The 8,721-nt window shown below is 39.7% G+C and overlaps 1 long non-coding RNA gene across 3 annotated transcripts in view; it reads left to right on the top strand.

Moving 5' to 3' along the window:
* The window catches only part of LOC102469007 (uncharacterized), a 26,218-nt gene that overhangs the window by 2,149 nt on the left and 15,348 nt on the right, over window positions 1-8,721 (top strand). For all 3 annotated transcript variants that reach the window (XR_003549669.1, XR_001370493.2, XR_003549670.1), the window contains exon 2: window positions 6,145-6,526. This is a non-coding gene — a long non-coding RNA (uncharacterized LOC102469007). The remainder of the gene's footprint in view (window positions 1-6,144; window positions 6,527-8,721) is intronic.

Here is an 8,721-nt window from a genome sequence, read left to right as displayed (position 1 = left end):
AAGAATGGGAAGTTAAAGAGAAGAAGGCTGCCGACTCGACCCAGTTAGGGTTTCAGGTACAGGACTGATAGCCTGAAACCCTCTCTCTGTACTTCTCCATCTTTATTTTGCACAGTTCTCTCTTTATTCATATTACTTATTTGCTAATCACTTAACATTCTACTTTCCTGGAAAATTCAGCATATGTTCTAGGCTTTTCTCCTCAGTATGATCACATCTTTATTGACTCTCTTTCTTTTTTTTGGTTTAAAACCAGTCTACTGATAAATGACCCTGATTTCAGTAGGACTTAATAGCCTGAATTGTTGAATTCCTATCACTTTAGGGCAGTACTCTGGCTTTCACAATGATTTAAACTTTGCTCTCTCTCTCTCTTTTTTTTTTTTAGAGAGAGAGAGATTTTTTGCTATAGGGCATGCACACTTGCCAGAGAGATAGAGACAGTGAGAAATCACAACCCAGGGGGGATGGCAACACCACAAGCCCTTCTTCATAAGCCCTTCTTCATTTTCCTCTTAGAATTTTGGGCACACACACACACCCGGCTTGAGTTTTAAGCCACCAGGTCCAGGACTTGAACTGCAGTTGACCATGTGAGAATCTAACAATATAACCATTATGCCATATGCCATAGTACACATGTTTTCCTCCTGTGAGGCAGAAACTCTCGACCGCATTCTCAGGTAAGGCAGCGAAAACTCTGAAAGGCTGTGAATTTACTCTTCTTTCTCAGTCTTTCTGCTTTTCCACCACTGGCAGGCATTTGGCTGGCAAGTAGGGTATAGTCGCAGATGCACAAGGCCTAGTCTCTATTTTTATGAAGCCTGTATACCAGCAGATAAGCTATGATATATACCAGGAAAATCGTAATTTGAGGTAGAACTGCATTCCCATGAAAAGAATATGAACAAAGCACTGTATTGTTTCAGAGGAGAAACAGATTTAGCGAAAGGAGTACATAGAATGGTTGGGTAAAGACAGGGCCTTTGACATCGTAGAGACCTGGGGTGAATCAGTCTCACTCTTTGATGACGACTGTCATGGGACAAATTATTTAACCTCTCCAAGGTTTAGGTTCTTCATGTAAAACAAGTTCTTATACTGAGAGTGTGTGCATGCGATAATATGTGTGACTCACTGAGACTAGCATAGAATGAAGACTCAATAAACGGTATCGATTATTGGAAGACTGCATGCTTAGGATTTCCACAGCTAGAGATAGGGCAGATGATGACTTTTCTGATAAAGGAAGAACTTCCTCTTTATGCTTCAAATTCTAAAATTGTGCAATACAAGTCCTCTTAAAAAGGTAATTCTCAAGATACTTTTTAATTTTACAAAGCACTATCACTTCTTCATTTAAGTCTCTTACAACAGTTTGGATAGTTGTAACCTCCTACGAATAGGGAAGAAAACAGGATCCCTGAGAGATGAAAGAACTGGTTCATGGTTGCTCTTCTAGTAGCCAGAGTAGATTCCTCTCTCTAATACCTGCTCAAACTTCTTTCCTGGAGATCATGCCATGTTTCTTATATTCATCTAGCATTTACAGCATTTTAGGCACTGCTCCAGACTCTTTGTACATGTTTAGTCATTCAGTCCTTACTTCATCTCCCGGAAGTAGGTACTGACATTACCCTACAAATGAGGGAATTGAGACACAGAGAAGGTAAGTGACTCGGCCAAGTTTTCACAATAGTAAGGGCCAGAGCTGAATTCCACTCTGGGGAGGCTGTGTGTGGACCACAGATGAGCCTGTTCCCATGAAATCAGGGAGTGTGCTGACAGCATGTCCATGGGAATGAAATTAAATTTCAAGTAATTGTGTCCTACAGTTTCTATTTTGTGGTTCCTTCTACTTGGTTCCAAACTGGTTAAGACCCAGCAGAGGTGAATGGCAGTCAGAGGAGCTTGCCACACGAGGAAACTCACCTTTGTAAAGAGACGGCAACTTACGGCTTGACTGCAGTGTAGTTCCAGGCTCTGTTTATGAGAGTGAGGAGGTTGGGAGGCTGCAGAAGTAAAGGTGCTGGGAGAGAATATAGGACTTGCAGTAAGCGGACTTGGGGAGGAGACCATGGTGGATTGGGGCAGACTTGCTTCTCTGGAACTTTGAGCACATCATTGAAACCTATTGGATCTTAGTTTCTACAACTGAGAAAACAGTGGAGATAACATTAACCCTTGTTCCACCTGCCTTATGTTTTGTTTTGAAGATAAACAGTGAGCAAAAGTGTATACAAATATGAATACGAAAACACTCAAACTATTTTTAATATGTTAATAAAATAAAATCTCGATTCACCTCAATGGCTGACGTGACTTGTGGGAATCATTTGTTTCCAAAACTGAATCCAGACTAGTTCTCTAGAGACTAACCTTTTAACCCTATCTTGGCTTTTTGATCACTGAGCTATTATTTTTTAAGTTTTATTTTATTTATTAATTCATTTATTTTAATTTTATGAGAGAGAGAGAGAGAAAGAGAGAAAGTAACCCACCGGGTCTGGGACTCCAGCCATGGTTGGCCATGGGGGAGTGTCCAGGGTCTTAACTACTACGCCACCTGCTGGTCCGTCACTGAGCTATCTGTGACTTGCAAACAACTTTTAATGACTGCTTTGCAATCCTAGATTTAGGAGAGGATTTTTTTTTTTTTTTTTGGAGAGGTTTTTGCTATAGGGCACGTGTGGTCGCCAGACCGACAGAGAGAGACAGAGAGACAGAAAGTGAGAAATCACCCCCGGGGGGGATGGCCATGCCGCAATCTCTTCTCCTCCGCTCTCTTCTCAGGATCTTGGGCACACACGCACCCGTGCCTGGCGTGAGTTTTTTTAAACCACCGTGTCTGGGACTCAAACCATGGTCGACTACGTGGGAGGCCAACGACATAGCCATTACGCTAACTGCTGGTCTCTAGGAGAGGATTTTAATCCTTGGGTTTAATCCATGGATTTAATCCACAGGATTTAATCCATGGGGATCAGGTAAACACCTTTGTTCAAAGAACAGAGAGGAGATGTTTTCTCCATTTGTGGCATTAATTTAATTTTATAGCCAGTATGCGCCCCCACCCCCGCCACTAGATCAAGGTATAAGTGGTGTTTAAAAGGTTCATGATGGGAGTAGCAGATGGTGTAATGGCTGCGTTGCTGGACTCTCATGTAGTCGACCGTGGTTCGAGTCCTGGACCTGGTAGCTTGAACTCTTGCCAGGCGCGTGTGTGTACGTGCCTAAGATCCCAAGAGGAGAATAGAAGAGAAGGGGTTATGGTGTGGTCATTTCCCCTGGGGGGTTATTTTTCGCTTTTTGTCTTTCTTTCTCTTTCTGGTGAGTGCACGTGCCCTATAGCAAAAAAACTCTCAAAAAATATATAATAAATAAATAAACAAATAAATAAAATAAAAGGTTCATGGAGAGCCCACTGGTGGTGTGGTGGTCAGGGCAGCTGGATACCACACCACTGACTGCGTGGCTTGAGTCCTGGACCTGGTTGTTTGAGAGACACGAGAAGCATGTGCTTATGTGCCCAAAGTCCTGGAATTTCTTACTCTTTCTCTGTCTGTCTCTGGCAAGTGCATGAGTCCGCAGGGAAAAAAAAAAACTGAAAAAGAAAAAAGTTCATGGAAAATGCATATTATGAAAAAATTATGCATGAATTTAAAAAAAATTGCACCAAAATAAACTTGTACTTTAATTCCATTTTTTTTCCATGAACGTTTTAAGGTCCCCTCTTATAGAATGAGGTCACATTTATTTTGTCTCCACAACCAGAAGCAGAAATAGGTAGCTAGTCTTAAATAGAAAGTGCAGTTATTATAATTTAAACAAATTTTCATCCAATTTCCTCCTCCTCTGGCATGTTCCATGAAAAGACAAAGAACTTGTTTAGTTCGAAGAGCTTAGTCGTCATAGATACCTATCACCTTGCTGAGGAAGAATCTGGAATATCTGCTCAGACTGCAGAAAAGTCCCTTTCTCTGCTGCTATTGCTTATTTAAGAGCTGAAGCCCTCTTAATCCTTTATCATCAAGGTGCTGTCAAGACCTCGGTGAGGTCAGTGGCAGCCTCTCAGCCTGTGCAGTTAGGGAAGGGAGGAGAGCACCTTGTCTGAGGTTCTCCACGCCCAAAGAGCCTGAGTCTTCAGGTTTAGACCTGGGTGAAGAGCTTGCAGTTCTCACACCTGCAGCCTTTCCTTGGGCCCCTAAGTATTTCCAGAGTTTTGTCAGAGGGATTGAACCTCAGCCACCTGATGTAGGACGGGCTCTCCTCTTCAACAACTCAGATGCTGGAGTTGAGAGTCTAGTTTTGGACTCTTCATTCTTTCTAAAGACTTTTCCTCCTAGGAATTCATTGCATCTCTCCTGCAGGCAACCTCTATTGGATTTACCTCAGTCCATGATCAAACAATAGCTCAAAAGCCACATTCAGCCCACGACCATTTTTATAAATCAAGTTTTACTAAAATACAGTCATGCTCATGGGTGTATATATTGTCTGCAGCTGTTTCTCTGCCTGTGGTAGTACCTGTGGCAGAGAGACCTAAAGCCTGCAAAGCCTGAAATATTTGCTACCTGGCCCTTTATAGAAGTTTGCTTAGTGGGAGCCAGGTGGGAAATGGCAGAAGGTGAGAGGGAGGGAGTCAAGGGGGAAAAATGGAAATAAAATATATAAGAAACAAGAAATGGAAAACTATTTGTTGCAGATAACATGCATGGTAATTTGATTGAGCCAATCTACAGTGTATTCTGGCTCGGAAAACTCATTTTGTATGTTGCAAGGATACAAGTGAATAAATGTCATATGAAGTAAAAGTTTACTTACATGCCCGTGACCCATAAAAATGCTAAGATATTGACCATCCATTAAAATGTTCACTGTCAAGTAAATTGATGGATGTAAATTAATGCATACGTGAGAGGGTAACTCCCATCATCAAAAGCAACTATACTCCAGTTTATCAAATTGACAATGAAAATTCCTTTATATTTTTCCCAGAGCAATCATCTCCCAGTACAAAGAAGATGAGCTCTAAGTTGGCTGATGTCTCCACTACCAGAAATAAAAATAGGTAGCTAGTCTTAAGTAGAAAACAGTTCTGACTCACCAGTATCCCAAAACACATTCCCCCGAATAGGAAGTGCTATCACGGAGCGCCCCAAATGTGAGGCTTCCCAGGATAAAGCAATAGTATTGATAGTCACGTTAGGTGACATTTGGGTCCTCAGAAGTTTGAGAGACATGAAATCAAGATTTCTTGAAAGATTTTGTGTACCATAATCTCATATTGAACACTTATTAAAAATAAGACTATTCGCAATAGAGTTTGGCTTTCCCTCTCTCCCTTCAAGAGCCTTGTTGTACAACAGCCTGAACTGAACATGCTGTGTCAATCTCGTCTTTTACATTTCCTGGGTGTTTTCTTCCTAGATCATGCAACAACCCTGTCATTATTTTAAATATTTTTGCCTGTAAATTGCAGAATACTTGATCTGATTTTAATAGGACCCATGTGTGAAATCCTTTATTTTTTTTTTTTTAATCTATCGTTCTGATTCTTTCTGCTCTTTAGTACAGCACAGCTTGGTAGCACTAGGTACGTCTTGTTGAAAGTATGTCCATAAATATGTCCCTTGCAGCATGGAACAGCTTGTTAAATTGGCAGTCCTCAGCAGTTTGCCTAGAAAAGTTTGCCTCACTTGTGATAGTCCAAATGTAGGGCAGAACACAGCGTCACTTTCATCTAATTTTACCAATTGACATATTCTTCAAATTTTTAACTACCTCGTGCCTTTTTCTTACTGTGCCACCACTTGACTTTAAAGTGGCTAAATGATCTCCCGATGCCAGGCGTGATTAGGGAAATTACCTCTGATTGCTAGATAATAATTTGGGGGAAAATATTGTAACTTGAAACAAGATGCTAAAGTCACTGGGGGACGAGGGTTCTGATAGGACAGAGGCCACTGATTTCTCTTCCCAAGGTTTTCCATCACAGCAAAGGTAGGCTTGCCTATCTTTCAGGTGGTATTGATAAATTTTATTTATATATTACCCTTAATAATACTCCATCACTGATATTGGTATACTTTGATATTTTACGGATGGATTGATATACTCTGATTTTTCTCTCTCTCTGTTTAGGATCCTGTTAGAACTAAGGAATGACAAGTACAGAGGGACTTTTTATCCAAAATTTGTGAACTTTCAGTGCCACAATCCTTTGCCCGCCCCTCTGTGAGAGGACTGAGTTCTCTCCTCATGTCTTCAGCACACGGGCAGTGCCACCTTGGTCTCTAGGCCTCAGAATACCAGGAAAACCTCCCTTCTCAGCTTGCCATCATGCCATTCAAAATTTGCCAGGCTTCGTCCTAGGGGAAAACAACACAAACATGAGCAAACAGAATGCATATCAGAAGATGGCATCTGTCGAGACACTTGGGCTCGGGCAGAGCACAACCCAGTGACTGTGTGTTCAGAGTCCTTCTTGGTGGTCACACCCTTCAGATGGCCTCGGCGCTTCCAGGTAAGTGACTGAGGAGAATGCGCTTTCCGTGCTTGGTTCCTGTCCGTGAATTTCACCACCCAGTAAGGGATGTGCCTTTCTTGAAGAATCTAATAAGAAATACTATTTTAGGAGTTATTCTTGAAGAAAAACCTCCAATGAAGTACAAAGTCGATTTTCTAGAAATTGTACCCAAACTTCCTACCCCCTTCTTGAGCACACTTTTCTAGGTGGATAAGGGCCACTACATCTGTATTGTTTTCATTTTACTTGAATAAAGTAGGTGAGATATATTACAGTGTCTTATTTTTATGGGGAAGGTAATATTCCATACGTCTACCTCAATGTTACAAGGTAGCATCTGAAGCTTCTGTCACTACTTCTCAAAAGTGGGAGTCTGAGTCCCATTTGCAGCAGATTCGTCTTGGGTAGTCAGGTCTTACAGGACACATTTCTGGAATCTGCCTTTTTTTTTTTTTTTTTAAGACAGGGTCTCATTACACTGAGGTCTTCTGCCTCAGCCTCCTAGCTGGGACAATATGTACATGACACTGTGCTTGATGTTTTTTTCTTTCTTTTTTTTTTTTTTTTTCTTAGACGTATATTTCCCAGGCTAGCCTTGAACTCATGATCTTCCTATGTTAGCCTCATCAAGTTGCTGTTATAACAGGCTTATGCTGCTGCACCCAGCCTTTATGTTGAGCAGGGAATACAATTTAGGCCTCCTATGCAATCCCAGCCTGCCAAGCACAGCATTTTAGCACACTCACCTCATGACTGAACCTTCAGGATCTACTTCTAACTCACTGAATTAAAGTCACTAAGGTAGAATCTAGGCAATTCTGATATATTTTTAGACCACCACATTGAATGCACTGTGTTCAATACATTTTTTTGTGGAAGGAATAAAAATAATTGAAGAGAATAAAATGAAATCATTAAATCAAATAAAGTACATTTTAAAATTTTTATTAAATGTCCTTCAGGCTTTATGTTGATTTAACCATGTTAAAACTGTGACCAAAGACATTCTAAATTATGTAACTGCGTTGATATAAGAGAAAATCTTGTGGCTGTGGCATCTTAAAGCATGTTTTCTTATATTCTTGGAGGGACCTGTAGGGCACCTTTAAGATAGCTATCTTGGTCATTTTACTCTTTTTTATTAAAAAAAGTAATTATTGCCAAAAGCTATTTTCTGTAATTGTGTAAAAATGTTTACAGATGCCTTAGGAAGAAAACAGCAGAATGTGGAACTAATTGTGTTGATTCAAGATAATTATGAAACACAAATGACCATTACTTACAACAAGTCCCCTGACACTTAGGGTTTGACTCCAGGGATCAGACTCAAATGAAGAAAGAAGATTTAAAAAAAAAATGGTATATTTGTGTGGTAATAATCAAACTAGAAAATGTATACTATCCCTAAATTAATGAAGTGCTCTGGTGATATTTCAGTATTCAAATGATATAAGCAAAAGGATTTTTTAAGTAAGTTTATTTGCCCTAATCTCAAAGGAGAGTTTGTGTATGTGAATGTGTGTGTGTGTGTGTATTTTTATATCTTCAATTCATATCACCTTGATTCCTGGGAATGAGAACTACATGAGTAATTTCCTGCATTTCCAATGTCCTTTTAGAGTAGACAGTGGAATATTTGGGTATAAGTTGTCATTTCTTTTTCATCCTAGATTGTCAGTGAAATCTCATGTCAGGATTGGTAGTAAAAGCCCAAAGAAGACTCTGGATGATACAAGATGTCTTGGCACAACAGATTCAGACAATCCCTACGTAGACCTCTTGGTCTGTTGTGGTTGATCATGCTTTATTTACACTTAAAGGTGAATTGAAAGCATAGAAAAGAACAGAAGCTTCCAGTGGGAATCACCAACCAAAAATATTAGAAGATGGAACATGACTTTGAGTCTCTATTAAATAGCCACATTTAGGAGACAGTATCTCTGTAGGAAAATAGTCAGGCTTCAACATCACATTACTAATTGAAAGAGAAACTGTAAATTGACAGATAAACACCAAGACCAGTACTATAAGCTGGAAATAGAAGTTGAACCATACATGTAATTTTAAATATTCTTTTTTCCAGTAGGTTTTTTTTTTTTTTTTTTTTTTTTTTTTCTCTGTTTTTTTTTTTTTTTTTTTTTTTTTGTTTTTTTCTCAATCTTTTTGTGTTTTTTTTTTTTTTTTTTCTAATT

Source organism: Tupaia chinensis, unplaced genomic scaffold (assembly GCF_000334495.1).
Source record: "Tupaia chinensis unplaced genomic scaffold, TupChi_1.0 Scaffold000288_2, whole genome shotgun sequence".
Taxonomy (NCBI): Eukaryota; Metazoa; Chordata; class Mammalia; order Scandentia; family Tupaiidae; genus Tupaia; species Tupaia belangeri.
This window is presented reverse-complemented; position numbering and strand designations above follow the sequence as displayed.